At 37.1% G+C, this 25098-nt stretch overlaps 1 pseudogene; it reads right to left on the bottom strand.

Moving 5' to 3' along the window:
* Window positions 1–3799: 3799 nt before the first annotated feature.
* LOC138174217 (arylacetamide deacetylase-like) lies at window positions 3800–17716 on the bottom strand (annotated as a pseudogene).
* Window positions 17717–25098: the final 7382 nt, after the last annotated feature.

Raw genomic sequence — 25098 nt, 5'->3', positions numbered from 1 at the left:
GGATTCGATCTCCAGGTCTTCTCAACACTGGAGCCGGTGCTCTTACTTGCTGTGCTACTTGGCCGCCCCCAGTTAAGTAATTGTTAACGGTCAGCTAGTAAGGTGTGGTCAAATTTGAACTCAAGTCTTCCTGCTTCCAGGCTTGGAGTTCTATTCCTTGTACCTTCTAACTGCCACCAAGAAATTGGGAGAGGTGCCATTATTAAAAATGAAAACTGGATGGAAAATAGCAAATGGGGAGACATCAGCAACTATATTGTCATATATGCATGTTCATTTCCCCCATGTTCATAAAATCTTCATGCAAATGGGTTAGGAGGAATTTGGTTCAGTAGGAGAGGTGCTGGACATGGAGTCGGGGGACCTTGGTTTGATTCTAAACTCTGACACTTTACTTGCTTCCTAGGGCATGTAACTTCCCCTATATAAGCCTCAGTTTCCTCATATGTAAAATAAGAAGGTTGGACTAGAAGACCTGAAAGGTCTCTTTCAGTTCCAAATCTATGCTCTCTTTATAAGGAAGGTGTCATTGGTGAAAGGATGACAAGGAAAAAATTGAGCCTTTAGAGATACAAATTTTCTACAGTAGATTGCATCTTCCCAATAACTTAGTTGATTGAAAGATCCAGAGGACATGAGTCATCAGTACTTATTGTTTATCACAAGAAGATTCCTTAAAAAAAGCAAATATTTGCCCGAGTATAGCAATTAAATGTTGACTTCCTAGGTGAATATGCTAATACCGGTAGCATGCAGATGATGTCATTTGGGAACTCTAGCACTAGGTGGCAGTAGCGTATCAGGCAATAATGCATACCACACTGATTTCCCTTAATTTGTTTCTGTGGTGGTTGTCTGATCAACCCCATACTGAAACATGAACTTTCTGTTGTTCTGATATTAAAAATATGGTTTTCATTAATCAGAAAAAGATAGCAAAGTTTTCATTGTAATAAAATTTTACTTAAATCTTTATTATTATTATTTTTGTATCACTATTCCCCTGGCTCCCCAATCATTCTGACACCCCACTGAACTAGCCACTATAGCAAAGAATAAAAAAGAGGGGGAAAACATTGACCAAAACCAACTAACACACTGAAAATATCTGATTTGTATGCAACACTCTACAACCACAGTCTTCCATAATTACAAAGATATATGAGTATAGGAGAAGGAGGAAAGTTCCTTGTAATCTGTTCTTTGGGGTCAAGCTTGGCCATCAACTTCAGAGCATTCAGTTTCTACTTTCTTTTTGGTGTTGATCTTTCTTTACATTGCTGCAGTCAATGCGTACATTATTTTCCAGGTTCTGCTGACTTAGCTTTGCCTCAGTTATGCTGAGAGTCAGCATGGTGCAGTGGGGACAGTTCTCAGGAAGATCCGGTCTTAAATACCTCAGAAACCTCAGACATTTACTAACTGTGTGCCTACAAGCAGGATATCTTAACCTCTCTGGGACTCATTTTTCTACAGTTTCATCTGTACAATGAAGTTAATTGGAATGCATGACATCTCTTGAAAAATGATCTTTTTAGATTTCTCTGCTTCTCCTGATTTTTCACAGTCATCATTTGTTTCTTAATAGTAGAGATATTCAAAGACACTCCATTCAGAGATCCTTCCCAGAAGTCCTTCTGTGATACTGAATCATAGCAGGGAGGTGACCAAGAGTCATCAAAGGCTATTCCAGGGAAAGGCAAGTGTTGCTAGGTTCTACAGAACTAGAGAGGTTTCAAACAGGGCTCTAATAACAAGTCTATTCTGGAAGACCAGCCCAGTTAAGGTGAGAAAAACTCATACCCAGAAACTTGGCCTTCACCAGGGTGAATTTTGTTCCCAGAGAATCTCCTCTAGCTGAACCTTAAGGTTTTGGAGCTATATTACTAGAGGTAGTAGCCTCAGAGGTGAAATCAATGTCCCAAGCCAAGTACATGGCCTGGGCTTTAGTGGAGGTCACCTTTCATTTGATCAAAAAGGAAACTTAAGCTCAGGGATAGAGGAGGACCCTTTAGAGGAAATATCATTAATATTGCCTGTTGAGACTCAATTTATTCAGACAGCTTTTGGAAAGTTTGACTTCGCAGTGAGTAAGTAGAGTACCGGCCCTGGAGTCATGAGTTCAAATCCGGCCTCAGACACTTAACACAAAAACTAGCTGTGTGACCTTGGGCAAGTCACTTAATCCCAACTGCCCTTCAAAAAAAAAAGCAAAAAAGAGGAAAGTTTGACTTAAGAAGGATATGCAGTAAGAAGAGCTTTTATAAAACGTGTAATGTATTCTTCCACAGTTTAATACAGCATTCAGGGGAAAGTGAATTCCAACTCAAAGAACACATCCAACAAAGGGGAAACACATCTTCTTGGTGTCCATTCATGGGATGCTCCAGAACTTCCCCTTAAGCATGATTAATCTTTGGTTCCCAAGGTGCCTGGTTGCTCTCAGATCACTTGGGGATATCTCCAATATTGCTTCTCTACTTGCTTTGTAATTTATCAAAATCCCAGAGGCACAACAAGTTGGGACCGTCTTGACAAGATTTTTGTACAACTTCATGAATGAACTTTTCACACTTAATCCAAGACTTATATGAGTTAGAAACTGATTGAGTATATGATCAGTTATTTTATGTAGGGTGGGGCTGTGGAAATGAATCACCTCATCCTTACAGCAGCACAGTGCAGTAGGCTGGGGTACATGGGGTGTTTGGGGAGGACTAGCTCTTCCGGTCTGAGGGCCTGTGAGCACCCCATAAGGGAAGCTCATCTCCCTTTGGTGTGCACCTTCACCCAACTCTAACCGGTGGCTCCGAGGGGCTGTAGCACACTCACTAGCAACACCCTTGTAAACTGTCTTGGCAGACAGGCTAAACCAGATGGAGGGTAAATAATGGGCCCCAAACCTGTTGGTGAGTTAGAAGGATGGCTACCCCAAGCATGTGAAGTTTGGTGAATGAGAAAAATTTGTACCAATGGTCATGAAGGCAACTGAAGTAGGTAGGCACTGTGGAGGGTTTAGAACTTAGCCAGGCATCGAAGACACCAAGGTCATTCATTGCATCCTGGGCCATTGGCAGTCATCTTTGACTTTAGTCCTGCCACTGGACTCAGGGAGAGAGAGTGAGGCTTTGTGCAACTCTGCCTCATGCACAAGTCAAGACATCACCCATGATACCATTGGCCCTCTTTAAAGGACCGAGGACAGAGAACAACAATAATACCACCACCATAATAGGTTACATTACTAACTGGGAACCACCATAGTTTACCAAATAGGGAAATGACATAACTTTCACTTTTTAAAAGATGTAGAAGGACTGCACATGATTATAGGCATGAGTGAAAGAGTCAATAGGGAGAGACTAAAGATTGAAGAGAAGGGTGTATGACATTGGAGAAGTTTCTGCAGAAGGAGATGGTAGGGGATTGAGTCAAGGATACAAATAGGGGGATTGGCCTCAGTCAAGAAAGGGTCAAATAACTATAGACAGAATTATTTCTAAGTGAAAATATGTCCTGAATTTCAAACAAATGACTCACAAGTCAGCTTTTAGAACATACATTATGTATATGTTAGGGACTACATGTGCATAGTAACTTTTTATTTTTCTATGATACATGAGCTCTTTTTTAAAAAAAAGTATTTTATTTTTTTTCCAATTGCACATAAGGATTTTTAATCATTTAAAAAAATTTTGATTTCCAAATTCTTTCCCTCCCTCTTTCCCATCCCTTTTCTTTGAGAAAGCATGCAATTTGATATAGGTCGTACCTGTATATGCAGTAACTCTATAAATTCTCATTTAACCAAACTAATTACATTAGCTACTAGTCTCCAACCAATATGTAAGTCAAATGGCCAATGAAGGCAGAAGAAAGACCATGGAATCCTTTCTCAACGTGTTCATGGAACACTTGGACTCCATTGCTGCATAGGCGGGAAACATACACGAGCCCATCATCTCTTAAGATATCATGTTGACATGTGAGTATGTAAGTTAGTGGCAGCAGGCTCAATGTTGAGTCGTTGGCCAGCAAAGGGTTTCCTCTAGGATCTATAATCCCTGGAAACTTTTCCACTATCTCAGAACTTCCATAAATTTGGTTGGTATAAATATGACCTTTTTTGAATCTTTCAGGAAGCAGGGTACTCCAGTTGACAAACCTGAGGAGATGGCTGTATTTGCAGGTACATGTTGGTTAGTCTTCATAGCTTGCTCAAGGGATTCATCAGCGGTATAATGCTCTCTCATAATTTTTAGTAATGAGGCCTTGTCCAACATTATTTCATATTCATTTTCCCTATAGGATGGCAAATCTGTATCAAGCATCTGCAGGGCAGGGTAAATTAAAACCTGAATTTTAGGTTTAATGGGAATTTCAGGGTCACCCATGACCTGCAAAGACCAGAATATTCATTAAATCAGAAGAATCTTGTACCACATACCAGCAGGAGACAAAAAGTCAATTTCAACTTTTGAATCATCTCAAATACTAGGCATAAAATATTCATGTGAGTCAGCAAGATTATCTTCCCAATATGAAGGGTCTTCCTAAGAATAAATGACTTGCCTATGGTCGTACAGCCGGGTCTCTGAATTTGAAGTCCAAGACTCTTCCTCACTAAAGTGTTCATATTATAGACATTCATTGCAATAAACACCGCCAAGCAACAGGATAAAAGAGGTACCATATCCTACCTGTTGAACCATAGATGTTGCTAAGGTAGCCCCAGAACTGCCTCCTAAAATACAGACTCTGGCTGGATCCACGCCATATTTGCAAGAGTTTCAGGCTGTAGGAAGGACTTCACAAAATCATAAACATCATTCCACTGAGTTGGATAGCGATATTTAGGAATTTTTCTGTAGCTTTAAAAGAAGAATGTTGCTGGTCAGTTATGTCTGACTCTTTGTGACCCCATTTGGGGTTTTCTTGACAAAGATACTAACATGGTGTGCGATTTCCTTCTTCAACTCCTTTTACAGATGGGGAAACTAAAGTAAAGAGGGTCAAATGACTTGTCCAGGGTCATATAGCTAATAAGTGTCTGAGACTGGGTTTGAACTCAGGAAGATGCTTTTCCTGAGTTCAGGCCAGGCACTCTATCCACTGTGCCACTTAGCTACCCAAAAAAGAAAGATAAGAAGGCACTTAACATTTCACTCTAGCGGTATCTATGCTACCATGCCAAAAACTCTTCTTTATAGAGAAGGTGAAATCCATGGAAATTGCCTCCAAAAAGAAATTCTACCCATCAACCCCCAACTTCCCAACAATTCTCATTTTATAATTGACTATTTAGAGAGAAAATGAAGATTTTGATTCAACATATCTTTATGAAGTGCTTGCTATGTGCCAGACAAGAGTACTTAGTGATGAGAATACATACACAAAGATGAAATGGTGCCTGCCCTTGGGCAGTTCCATTTTGGTGAGACAGGATGTGGGACTTAAGTTCAAGAGGATCAGGGCTGAAAAGCCAAAGGGGTGGCACCAGGCACCTGGAATGCGGCAGATCAGGTCAAAGAAATATCACATGGATTTCAGTTATTCTTACTGTTTAATTAGAGGAAATTTCCGGTATGGGAATGGAATTGGCTATCTGTGGTTGAATCATTTTTATTTGGTTGTCTTCTCCATCAATTTCTATACTATCAAAATAATTATCTATACAATAATTTTGGTTTGGAGCTTAAAACAGTTCGCTTGGTCATATCTACTCTTTGTTACATAACTAAAGCTTCTGGTTTGATATATGGTTTTATTGAAGAGAGGGCAACTCTCGTAGTATTGTCTAAACCAGATTAAAATGTAGTTGGGAGATATTTAATCAAATAAAAATAAAATAGAAAACAGATAATGTCAATATGTAGCTTTCTAAGTTATTATACAGTCTGCAGGGATTCTAATGAAAATTTTAGTGGTACCCATTTCTATTTCAGTATAACACCACTGATCTAGAACAAATTATAGAAAAATTTCATAAATTCAGATTACAGGGCCTATGGAGAAGGATAAACATGTTTAACAATTCTTTAATAGCATAGTTCCATAAGAAAGCAAATCACTTTTTATATTATAAACATGTTCCTGACACATAGCTTCCAATTTAAAAAATGATGAAATATGTTTATTCCTACTTAATTCTTTCATAACTCAAAATAGGAGGTCTTCCCTCCCAATATCCATATTTTTATATCCATAAGTATTAGTTGGACTACAGAGTTGATTTACAACTAGTAGCAAGGATAATGGAAGACTAATTATAGGGTGGCTAGGTGTCCCAGGGAATAGAGCACCTGCCCTGGAGTCAGGAGGAACTGAGTTCAAATCTGGCCTCAGACACTTAACATTTACTAGCCATGTGACTTTGGACAAGTCACTTAGCTCCAATTGCCCTGATGTCCCCCCTCCAAAGAACAAAACAAAAAAAAAACCCCAAACAAACAAAAAAAGGGGATCTCCCTTCCTCATTCACATTCATATTGTAGTGAGTATACATAGCAAGGAACAATTTGGAAAGAGTTTTATTGAATGTGCATTGTTTGAGTCATGGCCAAGAAACTCTTGGTTGTATTCAAAGTGTGGGATGTCCTGGAAGAGAATGGCAAAAAGTTTCATTCTAGAATTTTTGCAGAAACAAAGGTCAAGGTCATTGGCTCTTTTAAAAAAATTAGGTATTTTTTACAGAGGACATTTGTTGTAACCAGCTTTGAGGTTCAGAACAAAATAGTTAATAAGAATTCTAACACTCAAATGAAGTAGTTTGATAGTAAAAGAGTAATTAGTTTTCCTAGATGAATTCAAGTTACCAATTTTAGATAAACTCCATCCAGTAATATGCAGGTAAATGTTTAACAACCAACCATCTCTGTTAGTCCCCTCCCCCCTCCCCTGCCAAAAAAGATGCATAACACACTTCTAAGCTGAATCTGCATTTTTTTTTGGAAGGGTAAAGGCAAGACAGTTGGTGTTAAGTGACTTGCCCAAGGTCACATAGCTAGTAAGTGTTAAGTGTCTGAGGCTGGATTTGAACTCAGGTCCTCTTGACTCCAGGGCTGGTGCTCTATTCACTGTGCCACCTAGCTGGCCCTGATAAGGAATTTTTTAAGCATGTTCTGTAAGCCAGGCCCTTTGTTAAATATTGAGGATACAAATATAAGCCAGCAAGAGTGTCCCAGACCATGCCTTCAATGAGATTACTTTTTAATTGGGAAAAAAAAAATACAAAAAGAGTTCTATTTAAATTCTATTTGTTCTTCATACCTAACACAAGTCTGAACTACTCTATGAAACCTTCTATACCAATGAGCCCTTTCCCAAGCCTTCAAAAATCCCTATAGTCAGTAATACACCATGTTTAGTAGATGGAAGTGAACCCCCTGGTAGTATAGTGATAACAATCGTGAGAAGGTGTTGGAAAGAGGTTTATCCTTTTGTCATCAATTTCTATCATATTTGTGCTAGTAAGATTTAGGATCATAGATGTAGAATTGGGTAGGGTATCAGAAGCTCTGCATTCCCATCCCTTCATTTTACAGAAGCTAAGTGATTCGCACAGAGTTACCTGTGTGAAGCTACCAAGGTATGATCTGAATGCCCATCTTCTGACTCCAGAACCAGAGTCCTTTCCAGCATCCCACTCTGACTACTTGTCATTGGTGAGAAAATTCTTTGAAGTGCTCAAGGAAATTAAGAATAATTCAACAATCATTTTATACAAGGAAATAAAATAATTATATATAGTTTCAATGAAATATCCTTTTTTCCCCCTCTTCTGTGTAGGCAACAAATCAGGGAATGTTATTTTGCCTGGGTGGGAACTCACTTAGATAAATCTTAGAAAATGATCTGAGTTTCAGAGAAGTTATGTGATTTGCACAAAGTCTTAGTGAATGAATATAGTGCTGGATCCACAGCATCACAGTGCTGTCTCCTACCTTACAGAAAACGAATCACAGAACAATTCTGAGCTTTCATCTCAGGGAGTGCCCAAGCTCCCAGCATTTGTGTAAATAGGAGTCTTTCTTGATTTATAAGACCAATATACTACTGGCAAACACCCATATCAGAGAATCCAGTTTACTGAAAAATGTTCCCACCATTCAAAGAAGTTCTAGGAACCCTTATGACCTGATGCTTATGAGACTGAACTGTATTCCATTTACAAGCCTGCCTCACTATTTGGCTAATGTGATATATGAAGGAGATAATCCCAGCTTTATGGGATTATAGATTTAGAGTTGGGAAGTCCAATAATGGTTCAGAAAAGTCTCTAAAGTCAAGGTAAGTGGCATTGATGCAGGATGCCTCAAATACTCAGCATCATTTCCAATGGCTCTGAGAAGAGTGAGTGAAGTGTGGTGAATAGAGAACTGACCTAGAGGTCAAGAGGTCATCTGTTCAAGCCTTGTTTCTTGATTCATGTTGGCTCTATGAGTACAGACAATTCTTCTACCCTGTCACTGTGCTCTAGATCAGTCAAACTGAAATAGAAAGAAGGGCCACTAACTTTCAATAAGGATCTCTGAAAGTGGCATATTGACTTAGAAAACCACATTTTGGAATGTCATCCATGTTCTATTGTCATTTATTTTGTGAAATATTTCCCAGTGGTATTTTCGTTTGGTTCTGGCAGCACTTGGGATACTGTATGTTCAATAGCCTTTGTCTAGAAAACAAGTTTCAGAGTAAGTACCTATCTGCATTGATAGAAGTAGTTTCCTTGCCCGGAAAATACCATAGACCAATAAAATCACAGATCCTGTTCCTATCAGAAGAACCTAAAGAGAATATAATCCTCCTCTCCCATCCCCCCCTCCCAGATCCCTTCCCCAAAGATGATTTAAGTTTCTCAAATAGTCCCATTCTTCCTCACTGGTGTTCTGGTCTGCCAAGTCATGTGTTGCCCCGGCATTAAAAATTCCCCACCAACTCTGCTTATCAGAATGGATAATTGGTTTTTAGAAATTCTACCAGTTTATAAGGGGCAGCTAGGTAGTACAGTGGATAGAGTGCCAGGCCTGGAGTCAGGAAGACTCATTTTCATGAGTTCAAATCTGGCCTCAGATACTTACTAGTTGTGTGACCCTGAGCAAATTACTTATAACCCTGTTTGCCTCCATATCCTCATTTATAAAAGGAGCTATAAAAGAAAATGGAAAAGCACTCCAGCATCTTTGCCAAGGAAGCCGCAAATGGAGTCATGTAGAGTCAGACACGATTGAAATGACCGAACGATACAAGTTTGGAAGAGCCCCTGCAGCAGATCCTGGGATTGTGTAACTGGAAGGCCCCCTCCTTACAAAGCTTACAAAACAATAGTTGTTCACACTAGATTGAAAGTCATTGATAACTATCATTACTCCTAGCCCTGTGACATGATATAGAGAGAAATGGGATGATGACAATTGGATTTTCTATCTCGTACTTAACATTGTGTAGTGTGAGCTCAGATCCTAGGTTTTCTAGTTATTCACTGTGTGACCCTGGGTAAGCCACTTTCACTCATGGGGCCCAAGTTTTCTCATCTGTAAAATAAGGGAGTTGGGGCGAGTCCCATCTCCTGCATTCATGATCCCACACATATAATCTCATCCTTGAATAGTGTGGGATAGTAATACCCCAAGCATGCAAAAGAATTGATAAAAATGATGGGAATCAGGAATCATGGGGAATATGGGTCATTTGTATGCTGGCCAAATTCATCTCAACATGACCAAACTTTAAAATAAACACAAAATCTATCTGAAATATAGCCAAAATAACTATTAAAAATTTTCTTTTTAAAAAAATTATTATTATTATTATTTTTAAAGCAATTGGGGTTAAGTAACTTGCTCAAGGTTACATGGCCAGTTATTATTTCTGGGTGTGGTGCTGAGTATCTGAGCCCAGCTTTGACCCAGGTCATCCGGACACTGGAGCCAGTGCTCTTACTCGCTGAGCCACCTGGCCACCCCTAAGCAATTGGGGTTAAGTAACTTGCCCAAGGTTACACAGCCAGGTGTTTCTGGGTGGGTGCTAAGTGTCTGAGCCCAGGATTCGATCTCCAGGTCTTCTCAACACTGGAGCCGGTGCTCTTACTCCCTGTGCTACCTTGACGCCCCTAAAAATTTTCTTACTCAGGTCCTACAACAACAGCATCCAGCCTGTTTGCTACCAGTCATTCAAAGGTGTCATAATGTAGAAGGGCTGAAAGAAACGAACCAAATTAAAGATATTCAATGGAAATTAAAGATAAAAAGTACAGATATAACCTCAGAGACAAATTCGACTCATGATTTACCTTGAAATAGTTACCCAAACCATGTGCACATCATAATGAGAACAATAGTAATGGTAAATATTTCTCTAACAACTGGAGTTCAATTGACCAGCATTTATTTTTTTTATTATTATTTATTTATTTATTTATTGCTTTTTGGAGGGCAATTGGGGTTAAGTAACTTGCCCAAGGTAACACAGCTAGTTTTTTTAGTGTGGCTGTGAAGTGTCTTGAGGCCGAACCGAACTCGCGTCCTCCCGACTCCGACTCCGGGGCCAGTGCTTTACTTGCTGCTCCACCTAGCCTCCCCCTGACCAGCATTTATTAAGCATCCTGAAGAATTAAAGGAGTAAATTTTTTTTCACTATCTCCCTAGTTAAATGCCATCCTCCTTCAAGGGAGATACTTAGATTTTATCTAAAGATTGCTGTGGGAGTAATCATGTCTCGTTTTTTTCTTGGGATCAGGGAATATCCCTAGATACTTGCCCATTAAGGAAGGTTTTAATCTGGGAGTTAGAACAATGGTAATGGGATTCTTGGTATAGCTAGCGCATATATATATATATATGTATATATAATATGTATACACATGCATACAAACATATATACACACAATACATATATACACATATTATATATACTAGCTATCCCTATATTAATATTATATATACACACCTATGCATATGTATCTATCAATATTTACATGTTACTACTTGTGCAGCATCTTTTTTATTCACATTTTCTCAAAATGTCCTCATCCCATGTACATGAAAGTACCTTTTACTCATTGGCATCCCTTCTCTTCTTTAAATCATTTCTCTAGTCCAATGTCTTCCAAAGAATCTTCATGAATAGTATTCCAATACCATCCTGGGTTACCCTTTTCCTTTCACACTATTCTGCCATTTTGTTATAATTGTATAGGAGAAGGCAGGTAGCAGCTAGGTGGCACAGTCGGTATATCGTGTTGGTGGTGAAGTCAAGAAGATTCATCTTTCCGAATTCAAATCTGGCCTCAGACACTTTATTAGCTGTGTGACCCTGGCCACATCTCTTAACCCTGTTTGCCTTAGTTTCCTTATCTCTAAAATAAAATGAAGAAATGGCAAACCACTCCAGTATCTTTGCAAAGAAGACCTTAAGTGGGGTCATGAAAAGTCAGACATGACAGAAAAATGACTAAAAAACAACAAATAGGAGAATGTAAGCTCCTTGAGTACAGGGACCATTTCCCTTTATTCTTTATATGTACAGTGCTTGGCACTATGGCATACACATGATAAGAATTAAATAAGTATGAATTATATTTCTTATTTATCCTGTATATAGCTTGCTTTGGACATGTTTACTTGCATATTATCTTCCTTGTTAGGTTGTAAGCTCCTTTAGGGCAGGGACTGTCTTTTACCTCTTTTTGTATCTACAGGGTCTATCACATAATAATTGATTGAATTATTGATTGGACTGGATGAATTGAAGTATAAACATGTTTGAAGTTCCTTATGGGCAGGGATCATGTCTTTTTTACATGTATCTTCAAGGTCAAGGACAAGTGCTACAGACTGTATGGACATTAAAGAAAAACTCATTGAGTGTATCAATTAAAAAGCATCGCACAGCAAATACTGTGAACCAGGAGTCATGTTACAGACATAAAGACAAAAATGAAACAGTTTCTGTTGTTGAGATCTTTGCCTTTTTCCTGGGAAAACCACATGTGGTATATGCATAAAATGATGACTTTTCCCGAGTCCTGTCTCCATAATAACAAATAAAACAACAATGCTTCTCCTAGGATGAGTAAAGGCATGCAGAATGCATATTCTGGACTTGTACATATTATCAGCCAGTTCTGGCAGCTGCAGTAAATTCAGGCCATCATCCTAATCTCTGTAATTCTTTCTACCAATAGAACTGACTTTCTTTTTCATTATCCTTATAGAAACATATAGCAAAATACATCAACATGAGTTGTTATTGCTACTGACTTGTCATAGCTTTGGCACTGGGGCTCCATTTATAAAGCCAGTGTGGAATGATTTTTTAATTTCCATTTCAATATATCAGAATCAAAGCTGGAAATATTCACAGTAAGTACTTCTTTAAAACAGGAAAAAGGAAAATAATTCAAAATGTACTGACCAGGATCTTCTCTATAATGTAACAAATTAAAGAAATGAATGCCTTAATCTTATTTATGACATAATATAATACTTCATGGTAAGGATGCATATTCTCAGGATAGAGTCTTTTAAATAAAAAAATTGTCGTACTAGCAAAGTTAGAGGCAGTGTGGTATAGCAAACAGAGTGCTGCGTTTGATGTGATAAAGATCTGGATTCAAATCTTGTATTTAATACTTTCTAGCATGGTGACTCTGGTGAAGTAATTTAACATCAGAAGCCCTCACACAGCTTTCTAAGATTGTGAGTTTAGCTGATTTGTTAGAAGAAAGTATTTGCAGAGAAATGAAAACCTAGTTCCTTGATCTAATCGAAAATGCAGGCTTTGGCCTAGGTAAGGGTACACTTACCAATGGTGCCAAAAACAATACCTCCTTCATGGAAATAAATAATTGCTCTTTTCAGCTCATGTGATTTCCTCTTTGACACATAATAATGCACTAGGATATCATTGACTATTGTGTCAGTCACTGTGACATTTTCATCAGAAATGGGTTCTATTATTTGCAGTTGTATTACAATGTCAAAGAATTCCTAATAGCTCACTAGGCCCAGTTTTTCCAAAAGTGAAGCCTGACAGAATAAAAAAAAAAAAAGAAGATCCATACATATGTTAACACTATTTTATATTTATACACAATTCAATAGATCTTATTAAATACAGAGCTGGCCTTGGAGTTGGAAAGATCTGAATTCAAGACTTGCCTTGATTTGAAGAAATGCTATCTGAATAATCAGGGCCAAGTCACAGAAATGATGAGGACCCCCCAGGCCACTCAGATTATAAGAGATCATTTATCTTAGTCCTGGACCTTGATGGGATATATACTGACTTAGTAATGTCACTTACTTAGTAATGTTACAAGGTCAAAGGGTATATGTCATTTAGTACCTGTTTTGATATGATTCCAAATTGGTTCCCAGATTGGTTGAGCCATTTCACACTTCTTTCCTTTCATGGAAGACAATGAGTAATACTAATACTTCTCTCTCCTAAATTACATGAAAAGAGGGTCCACTGAGGCATCTCTAGTGTAGTCAAGAGAGCAAAGAACTTCCAAATCCCGTGGTATAAGCTACATGACCCTGAGGTCTCTTCCGGATCAGAAGGTATATTGACCAATCCTCTGTAGTAACTAAGTTTTTCTCTCACAAAACCTAATTTGTCTTAATTGATTTTTAAAATAAATTTTTATGCCTTTTGTTCTTAAATCACCTAATTTCTTCCTGTATCCCTCCCTTTCTTCCTAACAAGAGTCACTCCATATAACAAAGGCTTTAGTTTTAGAGAAAAAAGAAAAAAGAACGAGAAAAGCACAATCGGCAAAATTGATCAATACATTGAAAAAAAATCTAAAAACATATGCAATTGTTCCATATCCACAGATCTCCCACCTATGCAAAGAAGTGGGGTCAGTATCTTTTCATAGTTCTTTGGAGTCATGCACATTCTTTGAAATGTTGGAGCCTTCACTTACAAAGGTTTTGTGGTTGTACTTTAAGCTATACTCAGAGTTCATCAGTTCTCTTTCTGGAGGTAGATAGCATTTTTCATTGGAATTGTGCTGGTTCATATCGATCAGAGTTATGAAGTCTTTCACAGTTAATTATCTTTAGAATATTGTCATTACTGTATAAATTGTTCTCCTAGTTCTGATCACTCCACTTTGCATCAGGTCATATAAATCTTCTCAGGTTTTCCTGAAACAATCCTGCTCAACATTAAAAAAAATAATAATACAATAGTATTTTATCATATTCACATACCACAACTTGTTCAACTATCCCTCAATTGATGAGCATCCTCTCAGTTTCCAATTCTTTGACACCACTAAAAATCTTCTTGAAATATCATTGTACATATTGATTTTTTCTACTTTTTCTTTGATTTCTTTGTGGTATAGATTTAGTAGTGTTATGGCTAGGTCAAAGTTTACAAATAGTCTAAGAGCTTTTTGGCCATAGTTTCACATCATTCTCCAGTATGATTGGGCTCAATCATAGATCTACCAACAGTGCATTAATGTACTTATTTTCCCACATCTCTACCAGCATTTGCCATTTTTCTTTACTGTCATCTTAGCTATTCATTTGGTTGTGAAGTGATGCCTCAGAGTTGTAATTTGCATATTTATTAGTGCATTTTTCCTATAACTATTGATAGTTTTGATTTCTTCCACTGAAAATTGCCTATTAATATCCCTTGATTTTATATCATTTGGGAAATGTTCCTTATTCTTATTAATTTGGTTCCATTTCTTATGTATTTGAGAAATGGGACTTTTATAAGAAAAAGTTGTTTCAAAGATTCCCTACCATTTTCCTGCCTTTCTCATGATTTTGGCTGCATTGCTTTTGTTTGTGTGAAACTTTTAAAATTTTCAAGTCAAACTCATCTTCATGAGTTCACATCTGGCCCCAGATCAGACACTTCTTAGCTATTTGACATGGGAAAATTACTTAATCCAGTTTGTCTCAGCTCCTTTTCTATAAAAATGAGCTGAAGAAGGAGATGGCAAATCACTTTGCCAAGAAAATACCAAATGGAGTCATGATGAGTCTAATCATGACTGAAAACGATTGAAGAAGAGCAACAATTAATATTATCCATTCTACATCTTATATCCCTCTTTATCTTTTATTTGGTAATGGACTGTTCCCATTTCCATAGATCAGACAAGTCATTTCTTTTATGCTTCCATAATTTGATATTGTGATATGCTTTATGTCCAAATCTTATACCCATTTTGAGCTTCTCTGTTAGATGGTGTGAGATATTGGTCAATGCCTGCTTTCTGCCAGAATATTTTCTAGTTTTCTCCTTATTCTTTCCATTTCTTTTCCTTGTCTTTTTCTGGTTTTATTGCTATCGCTAAAATTTATACCACAATGTTAGATGACAAGGGTGTTCATGGACATCCTTGCTTCACCTTTGATTTTATTGGGAAGGCTTCTACTTCACCTGCATTAGAGACAATGCTTTTTCTTGGCTTTAGATAAATACAACTTATCATTTTAAGAGAAGCTCATTTGATTCCTATGCTTTCTAAAGTATGTGTCTATATTTCAATAGGAATGGGTGTTTTATTTTGCCAAAAGCTTCACATCTTTTGAACTAATATTATTTTTGTAGTTTTTGCTATTGATAAGGTAAATTATTCTTATAGTTTTCCTAATATTTAACTATCCCTGCATTCCTGGTTTAAATTCAGCCTGATAATAATGTATGATCTTTATGCTATATTGTTGTAATATCCTTACTTGTATTTTATTTAATTTTTTTTGCATCAAGATTTATTTGGGAAATTAGTCTACAGTTTTTCCCCCTCTATTTTGACCCTTCCTGGATTAGTTATCAAAATCATATTGGTGTCATAGAAGGAATTGGGTAGAACTCATTCTTTATGTATTTTCCCAATACTCTATATAATATTGGAATGAATTGCAATTTGAATGTTTGTTATAATTTGCTTGTATATTCATCTGGTCCTGTGATTTTTCTCTGAGGCAGCTCATTTATGGCTTGTTTAATTTCTTTTTCTAAGAGAAAGTTATTTCAGTATTCTGTTTCTTCTTTTGCTAATTTTGGCAATTTATATTTTTAGAAATATTCATACATTTCACTTAGATCGACAGTTTTATTGGCATATGATTGGTCAAACTAGTTCCTAGCAGTTACTTTGTTTTCATCTTCATTGGTGTTGTATTCATCTTTTTTATTTTTGATTCTGGCAATTTGGTTTTCTTCTTTATTTTTAAAAAATCAAATTAACCAGCGGGTTTATCTATTTTATTGTTTTCTCCACAAACCCAGCTCCTAGTGTTATTTGTTAGTTCAGTTTCTTTTAACTTTCAATCTTATTAATCTCTTTTCTGATTTTCAGGATTTATATTTTGGTGTTTAATTGGGGATTTAAAATTTGTTCTTTTTCATTTTTTTGGTTGCATGCCAAATTTACTGCTAACTTTCATTACTGCTTACACGATTTCACGACATAAATTTGAACAAGTCAATTTGAGGGCCCATGTGTTATTTGTCCTTAGATTAGTAGTCCTGGGAGCTGAAATTGTTCCGTATAACTCTGTGGTCAAGCAATATGTCAAGCAATGTTTGGTAGGTTGGAAGAGAAATGTTGGACTGGATTGAAGAGACAGAGACAGAAAAAGAGAGTGTGTTAGAGTTAAGTTCCTGAAATCCCTTCTACTGGAAATGAATAACATATTCAAATGAAAGAATATAATGCATTAGGAAAAAATATTAACATATCTATTTGAAATCTTAAAATGAATTGAAATAAAGTACAGGAGAATTTGTGGGACGATGAATATGGGTGTTGGTTGTGGGCTTCCTATGGTCTTAGGCAACCAATTTTTATTTTGCCCAAACCCTACACTTCATTGATTGGGAAAAGAAGGCTGAGAAATGTTAAGTGACATTCCTGAGGTCAGACAAAAACTAAGGGGATGAGACAAGATTTCAGCCTAGTTCCATTGACTACAAATCTAGCATGCTCAAATTATGACAGGGTCATGGTAATCCCATGATGAGAGGACATTCAAGGATGAAGAAGAGATGTCACTGGGATTTTGAGTGCAATCAAGATATCAGAATGACAGTAAAAGAAGAGGAAAATAGATGAGAGAAAGAAAAAGAGAGAACTAGAACTCATAAAATTGATTTTATGTCAAACAATCCAAATGTCTCCTTTAATCACATAATCTACACCATCCATATCCATATCTAGCTATCAACTGCTAATAGGCAGTTATATCTCCCACTGCTAGGCAAAGATGATACCCAACAAGTGTCTGATTGATTTAAACTAAAAGAAAATTAATTGTACTTTAAGAGTGGAAGCTAATAGTCTATCCCCTTTTATTTGAAATCAGTAATGAGTAGAAATATACATGGAAGAAAATTCTTATCTTACCATAAGTTGCAAAATTTTGATAAGAAAATCATTCATCATTGTCTTCCAGGGTTGTTCATAGTTTTCTGAGAAAGGTATATGCATATACCAAGCCAGAACAGTGAAAGAAATCATGAGGCACATAGCTTTGGGTCCCATGGTGTTATCCTGGTCTTTCCATCCAAATGAATGTACTGACTTTTATATATTCTAAAGAGTTGTAGAAGGTTAAAGGTTTTAATTTAGAACACTCTGTCCTTGTAACTTAAACTTGTCACACATTCAGCTGTTGTCATATGAATAATAAATATCTTCTTAGCAGAAATGTGAGGCAATCATATTAATGAGAAACGAAAGTGTGCATTCAATCACACAGTTGTAAGATTGTTAGCCAAGTTTTGTTTAACTGATGGCAAGCAATGTGTGTTCTCCATGTGACTGTTAATAAATAGATGTGTTGCTCAAGGAACTGAACTATAAATCCATATTGGCATTCTATCTATAAATGGAAACAAAAAATGAAAATTTTGTAGCTTTAGGAGGAAAAGATGGTTCACAAGTTGTCCTCAGAGAGGTGAATAAAACAGTCAGCAGAACTAGTTTTGCTATAATTCCATAGACAAAAGGAATAAATACATCCTTGTGTGGAATGCTTAGTGGTCTCACCTTACAGAGTTCACTAGTGAAGATGACTTAAGCTTATCTATCAAGGCTCTGTATTTACTTTCTGAATTCATGTGTACACTGAAGGTTTGGATCCCCAAGTGTGACTGGCTTAAGGTCCTAGGGGTACCCTTGAAAGGTAGGGGATAGATGTCTTTCTTTTTTTAGTTTTTTGAGTTTTTTATAATGATTTTTTTAAAAATGATTTTTGTTTATTTAGCATTTTGTTTTCCCGAAGTTACATGTAATATTTTTTAAATATTTAAAATTTTATGTTTCAGATTCTCTCCCTTCCTCTCTCCCTACCACCTCCTTCATTGAGAAGCCATGCAATTCAATATAGGTTATACATAGGTCATGCAAAACATTTTTATAATAGTCATATTATGAAAAAAAACATAAATAACTGGCTGTGTAACCTTGAGCAAGTTACTTAACCCCGATTGCTTAAAAAAAAAACATAAACAAAAAGGAACCTCAAGAAAAATAAAGTAAAAAAAAATATGCTTCAATCTGTCTCCAGACACCCTCAGTTCTTTTTCTGGGGATAGTTAGCATTTTTCATCATAAATCCTTTAGAATTTTCTTGGATTGTTGTATTTCTGAGAATAAATCACTCACAGCTGATCATCCTACAATATTGCTACAGTATTCACTTTGCATTAGCCCATGCATGTCTTTCCAGGTTTTTCTGACAGCTTCCTGCTCATCATTTCTTATAGTACAATAGTATTCCATCATAATCACATACTATAATTTATTCAGTCATTCCCCAGTTGATGGGCATCCCCTCAATTTCTGATTCTTTGCCCCCAGAAAAAGAGCTGCCATAAATATTTTTGTACATATAGGACCTTTTTAAAAATTTGCTTTGGGATATAGACCTACTAGTGGTATTGCTAGGTCAAGGGGCATGCATGGTTTTATTGCCTTTTGGTCATAGTTTCAAATTACAGAATGGTTGAATCAGTCCACAACTCCATCAACAATCCATTAAATGTATCATTTTTCCCATATCCCCTCCATCAATATAATCCATCCATCCTCTAATCAATAGTGATTTACAGCATTTTTTCATATGGCTATAGATAGCTTTGATTACTTCATCTGAAAAATGATCATATCTTTTGATCATTTATCAATTGAAGAATGGTTCTTATCTTTATAAATTTGACTCAGTTCTCCGTATGTTTGAGAAATGAGACCTTTTATCAGAGAAACTTGCTTCAAAATTTTTTTCATAGTTATTATTGCTTACTACATTTCCCTCCATCCTATCCCCCACCCCCATTTATTCTGTTGCCTCTCTCCTTTAACCCTGTTCCTTCTTAAAAGTGTTTTGTTTTTAATTACCCCTCCTCCAATCTGCCCTTCCTTCTAATGCTCCCCTCCCCCTTGTCCCTTTCCCCTCCTACTTTCTTGTATGGTAAGATATATTTCTACACCCAACTGAGTCTGTATGTATTTCCCTCTTTGAGCCAATTCTGATAAGAGTAAGGTACACTCATTCTTCCACACCTCTCCCCTCTTCCCCTCCACTGTAACAGCTTTTTCTTACCTCTTTTATGTGAGTTAATTTACCCCATTCTACCACTCCCTCATCTTCCCAGTACATTTCTCCCTTACTCCTTAGTTTTATTTTTTAGATATCATCCCTTCATATTTAACTTACACCTGTACCCTCTGCTTATATATATTTCTTTTATCTTTTTTTTTTTAAGCAATTGGGGTTGAGTAACTTGCTCAAGGTCACACGGCCAGTTATTTCTGGGTGTGGTGCTTATATATTTCTTTTAACTAGCTAATAATGATAAAGATCTTATGATTTACAAACATCATCTTTCCATGTAGAAATGTAAACAGTTTAAACTTATTAAATTCCTTATGATTTCCCTTTCCTGTTTACCTTTTTATGCTTCTCTTGAGTCTTGTATTTGAAAGTCAGATTTTGTATTCAGTACTGGTCTTTGCATCAAGAATGCTTCAAATTCCTCTATCTCATTAAATGTCCATTCCCCCCCCCCCCAAAAAAAAAAAGGATAATACTCAGTTTTTCTGGGTAGGTGATTCTTGGTTGTAATCCTAGTTTCTTTGATCTCTGGAATATCATATTCTAAGCCCTCTGATCCTTTAATGTAGAAGCTACTAAGTCTTACATTATCCTCATTGTGGTTCTATGATACTTGAGTTGTTTCTTTCTGGATGCTTGCAATATTTTCTCCTAGACCTGGAAACTCTTGAATTTGGCTATAATATTCCTGGCAGTTTTCATTTTGGGATCTCTTTCAGGAGGTGACCAGTGGATTCTTTTTCTTTTACCCTCTGGTTCTAGAATATCAGTGTAGTTTTCCTTGATAATTTCTTGAAAGATGATGTCTAGGCTCTTTTTTTTTTTTTAAATTCTGACTTTCAGGAAGTCCAATAATTTTAAAATTATCTCTCTTGGATGTATTTTCCAGGTAAGTTGTTTTTCCAGTGAGATATTTCACATTGTCTTCTATTTTTTCATTCTTTTGACTTTATTTTATTGTTTCTTGATTTCTCATAAAGCCATTAGCTTCCATTTGCTCCATTCTAATTTTTAAGGAATTATTTTCTTCAGTGAGTTTTTGAACCTTCTTTCCCATTTTGGCCAATTCTGGTTTTTAAAGCATTCTTTTCTTTATTGGATTTTTGGACCTCTTTTACCATTTGTCTTAGTCTGTTTTTAAAGGTATTTTCTTCACACACATTTTTTTGTGTGTGTCTCCTTTATCAAGTTGTTGACTCATTTTTTTCATGATTATTTGTGTCACTCTCATGTATCTTTCCAATATTTCCTATACCTCTCTTACTTGATTTCCAAAAACCTTTCTGAGCTCTCCAGCGGCCTGAGATCAATTCATACTTTTTTTTGGAGTCTTTGGATGTAGGAACTTTGATTTTGTTGTCTTCTTCTGAGTATGTTTTGATCTTCTTTGTCACCATAGTAAGTTTCTATAATCAAAGTTTTTTCATTGTTTGTTCATTTTTCCAAACTATTTTTTAAAACTCTTTTTTTTTTAAAAGCAATCAGGGTTAAGTAACTTGCTCAAGGTTACACGGCCAGTTATTTCTGGGTGTGGTGCTGAGTATCTGAGCCCAGATTCGATCCCCAGGTCATCCCGACACTGGAGCCAGTGCTCTTACTCGCTGTGCTACCTGGCCGCCCCTTTAAAACTCTTTTTTAAAGTAGGGCTCTGCTTCCAGGTTGGAGGATGCACTGTCCCAAGGGGTTTTGTGCAGTTGTTTTCATAGATACTTCTAGGGACCTGTAAGTTTTCAGTTCTTTCAAGGTGGTATTATCTAAGGAGAAGTGTTTGTTACTCTCCTGGCCTGCGCTCTTGTCTGCTCTGGAACTGTGAGGAGGATCCCTCTTTCCACTGTGGAAAGCTCTGCTAAACTAATGTTCCACCTTACCCTGACACCCAGGGACTTTGACCTGCATCTGAGTATGGGAAAAGCAACAGATTCCTGCATCAGTGATAACAGAAAGACACCTCTAGTCTCTTTCTTACCAGTTTTTCAATCCCATTAACATTTGTGGGCTGCGGGCCCCAGAAGCAGCCGCTGCCACTGCTGAGTCAGTCATTACCAAGGCCTGCTCCTGGTTTGCTGTGGCCAGGGTTGTTCTGGCATGGCCTGTGCTGGACTATGCTTCTCTTTCACTCTAGTGTAAGGGACCTTTCTTGCCGACCTCCCAATTTGTCTTGGGCTAGAAATTTGTTTCACTGTCTTTTTGTGCTCTAGAATTTGTTTATAGTCGTTTCTAAAGGTATTTGGAGGTGCTTGGGGGAGAGCTCAGGTGAGTCCCTGCTTTTATTCTGCCACTATAGCTCCACCTCCCAAGATAAACCTCCATGTTTTTTGTTTCTTACATCACCATACTATTCCATGTATCTCTACCACCCCCACCCTTCCTGAGAGCCATCCCATATCAACAGATGTCTTTCAGATACTATTTGATCAAGCACCCATTTTTGTATGTGTCTCCCCCCCATATCAACTGGCAAAATTCTCTTTAACATAATCAATTATTATTATTTTTTATAAAGAGTTACTTATTGAAAACATATAACAAGACCTGAAATGTAAAATATGTCCTAAACTGGAGAACACTGTTAAAAATATCACCTGTGTACTTGGAGAGAATGAGTTTAAAGTGAAAGTACACGTTAACAAAACTTGCCCTACCATATTCATTGCTAAATGGGCAGAGCCACTGGATGGGTCCATTCCTTTGCTGTAGGACACAGAGTCCCTGAAAGGTCAAGTAAATCTCACTTCATGGCTATGTTTGTGCCTCTTCAGAATTGCCTGCTTGCAAACTCTACTTCCAGGTCTCTGGTTGCTTTCTCTCTGGACCTTTAGAACTCTCCCATGTACCAAAGGAAAGAGGATAGAAACAGAGGGTCATCCCATACTAGACCCTGGCTTGTCCAGATTGCCACACATTCACTGGTTTCCTGGTACTCCAAGAAGGGAGAGGACCCAAAGTCCTGCCTTTGATAATTAGTGGGTTGGAGGTTGGAGATGGATGATAGTAAAACTAGAGTAGAGTAGGTAGGTCTGAGAAGGTCTTGAGGATTGGAGGGAAAGGTGACTAAAAGGATGTGGAAGCAGTAGGAAGGGTGAAGCAGAGGGAGAGATGAAGTGATAGATAGGGCATTACAGTCAGATGGGGAATGTCAGAGTTTCTACTCAGGGAAATTGAACACTCATAGCTGATGGAAAGATCTTATGTGTGACCAATCCTATGTGAGACAAACGTTGAAAGAAATAGTAACTAATGGAACATCAAATGGTTAGAGAATCTGAAAGCATATCTACATGAATCTAAAAGTCTCCTTTGCATAAGGTAAGCCAGGATTGGGGAGGAGAAGAAGATGGTGGATCTCCTTCAGAAGGCAAGGAGAATGATGTAAGGGTTAACATCCTGTGGGAACCATAAAAATATTTATTTTCATGAATCTCATCTCAATAAAGGTTACCAAGTGAAGGAAGAAAAGGGGAAATCTGGGAGCAAATCTACCTGTCAGGGCTGTTATGAGGGAAATACTTTATAAATCTTAAAGTGCCACATAAATATGAAATATTATCATTTATGTCACCACCCTTCCCTTTCTTTGCTCCCTGCTAGTACACTACCTTATAACTATCTATTTCAATATGAATTTAACGCAAACCATGACAGAGAAACAGATAAGAAAGGGAGAGCAATACCATGAAAGGTGAACTTTTTTCAGAAACTGTGACTTCTGTTTTAAACTTGGCTTTAAACACCATCTACTCACCCTTGGCCTGCAATGCTTGAATCCAGACCTCATTTATTAAGGAGCCATGTTCTTGCAAATTCTTTTGTAACAAATTTGGCAGTATCTCAGAATCTTCTGAAATTTATTTCTACAGCTATCAGTCATGACTGTGGGAGTTTTCCCTTAAGGAGACATTTCTTAACCTTCTGCCTCTCCTCTACTTACTTACTCTAGGCAATATTCATTCTAGACCCATTGGCCATTGCCTGATCAAGTCCTTTCTACCTCCCTCATACTCATTCTTTATTTAGATCACCAAGCTAACCTCCCCATTTGGATGTTGACGTTAACCTTATGTCATTTCATGTTTTGTGGGAAGGGCCTCCACAATCCGGCCCTCAGAAACTGTTTGACATTTTGGTCTGACCCTTTTCTCTACTCTCACAGGTTCACTGGATAGCAGTCTCATAGAAGAATAAAATTTCAAAGTTGAAAGGGACATGAGCAGCCCTTTGATCCAACATGTCACAGAAAAGAAATCCTTTCCAAAACAAGAAGGCTCTGCTTAAAATCTTATACTTTATGGGAGTTCCATTATCTTCTACTGTATCCCATCTCATATATTAACAACTCCATTTGTTAGGATATTTTTCCTGAGAATGCTAAATTGACTTCGTTGCACCTTCTACCCACTGCTCCTGGTTCTGACCTCTGGGGCCAAATAGATCAAGTTTAGTATTTGTTCCTCAAGATGACCCTTCAGATGTCTGGAGATAAATAACATGTCACCCACATTTCCACCATTCCAAGTTTTCTCTTCTCCAGTGTGGACAATTCCAGTTATCTTAATCAATATTCATGTGATTCGAGGTCCTTCACCATTCTAATAGCCCTTTTTAAGACTCTATAGCTTATCAGTATCATTCTTAAACTATGTACCTACAATTGAAGGCAGTGCTCTGTGTGCGGCATAATCATATCAAAATGCAGGGCACCCTCACCTCCTAAGCCTTGGAAAATGCGAATCTCTTAAAGATCATATGAGGATTTTGTTTTGTTGTTTTGTGTCATAGTCCTGACCTATATGTAACTGAAGCCATTAAAAACCCCTATGCAACTGCTGTCCAACTATGTCTCTCATTTCTTATATTTGTGAAGCTGATTTCATATGTAAGGATTTATGTTTATCCCATTATATTTCATCCTGTTAGATTCAGTCAAATGTTATAGGTCAGAGGTGTCAAACTCCCTGCAGGTAGCCTCCTGTGACTCATTGGCTGAAACAAATAAAGATGTAATGGCAAAATGTTGAACAAAATAAAAAATACAATGCAAATAGACAACATTAATTGTAATTTTCTAAGTCGATATACTGATGTAGGAATCCATTTATTTTTGTATCTAACATCACTACTCTAGGCTATAATAATTTTTTAAATATAAAACCCTGCCATTCAGTATGTCAGGTGCCCCTTCCAAATTTGCACCATCTATTCCTTTATCCAAGTCATTGATGAAAAATATGATACAGCACAAGATTAAACACATATCCCTGAGGATACTTTATTGGAGGTGATCTGTCAAGTTCACAACCATCTATTAAATGACTGCTCCTTAAATCCAGTCATTTGTAGAGGTCCAGATATATTTGTATTACTATCTAGCCAATATCCCTTCTTCTTTCTCACAGAATATGACAGATTTTACCAGTTGCTTTGTTTAAATTTAGGTAGACCAGAAATACAGCTTTCTTCTAGTTTAGGATTCTTGTCAAAAAAGGAAATAAGCTTGCTTTGT

Source organism: Petaurus breviceps, unplaced genomic scaffold (genome assembly GCF_028583685.1).
Source record: "Petaurus breviceps papuanus isolate PSGF00001 unplaced genomic scaffold, PetGlider_PUasm1.0 688, whole genome shotgun sequence".
Classification (NCBI taxonomy): domain Eukaryota; kingdom Metazoa; phylum Chordata; class Mammalia; order Diprotodontia; family Petauridae; genus Petaurus; species Petaurus breviceps.
Note: the sequence above shows the minus strand (reverse complement) of the source record. Positions and strands in the feature narration are given on the sequence as shown.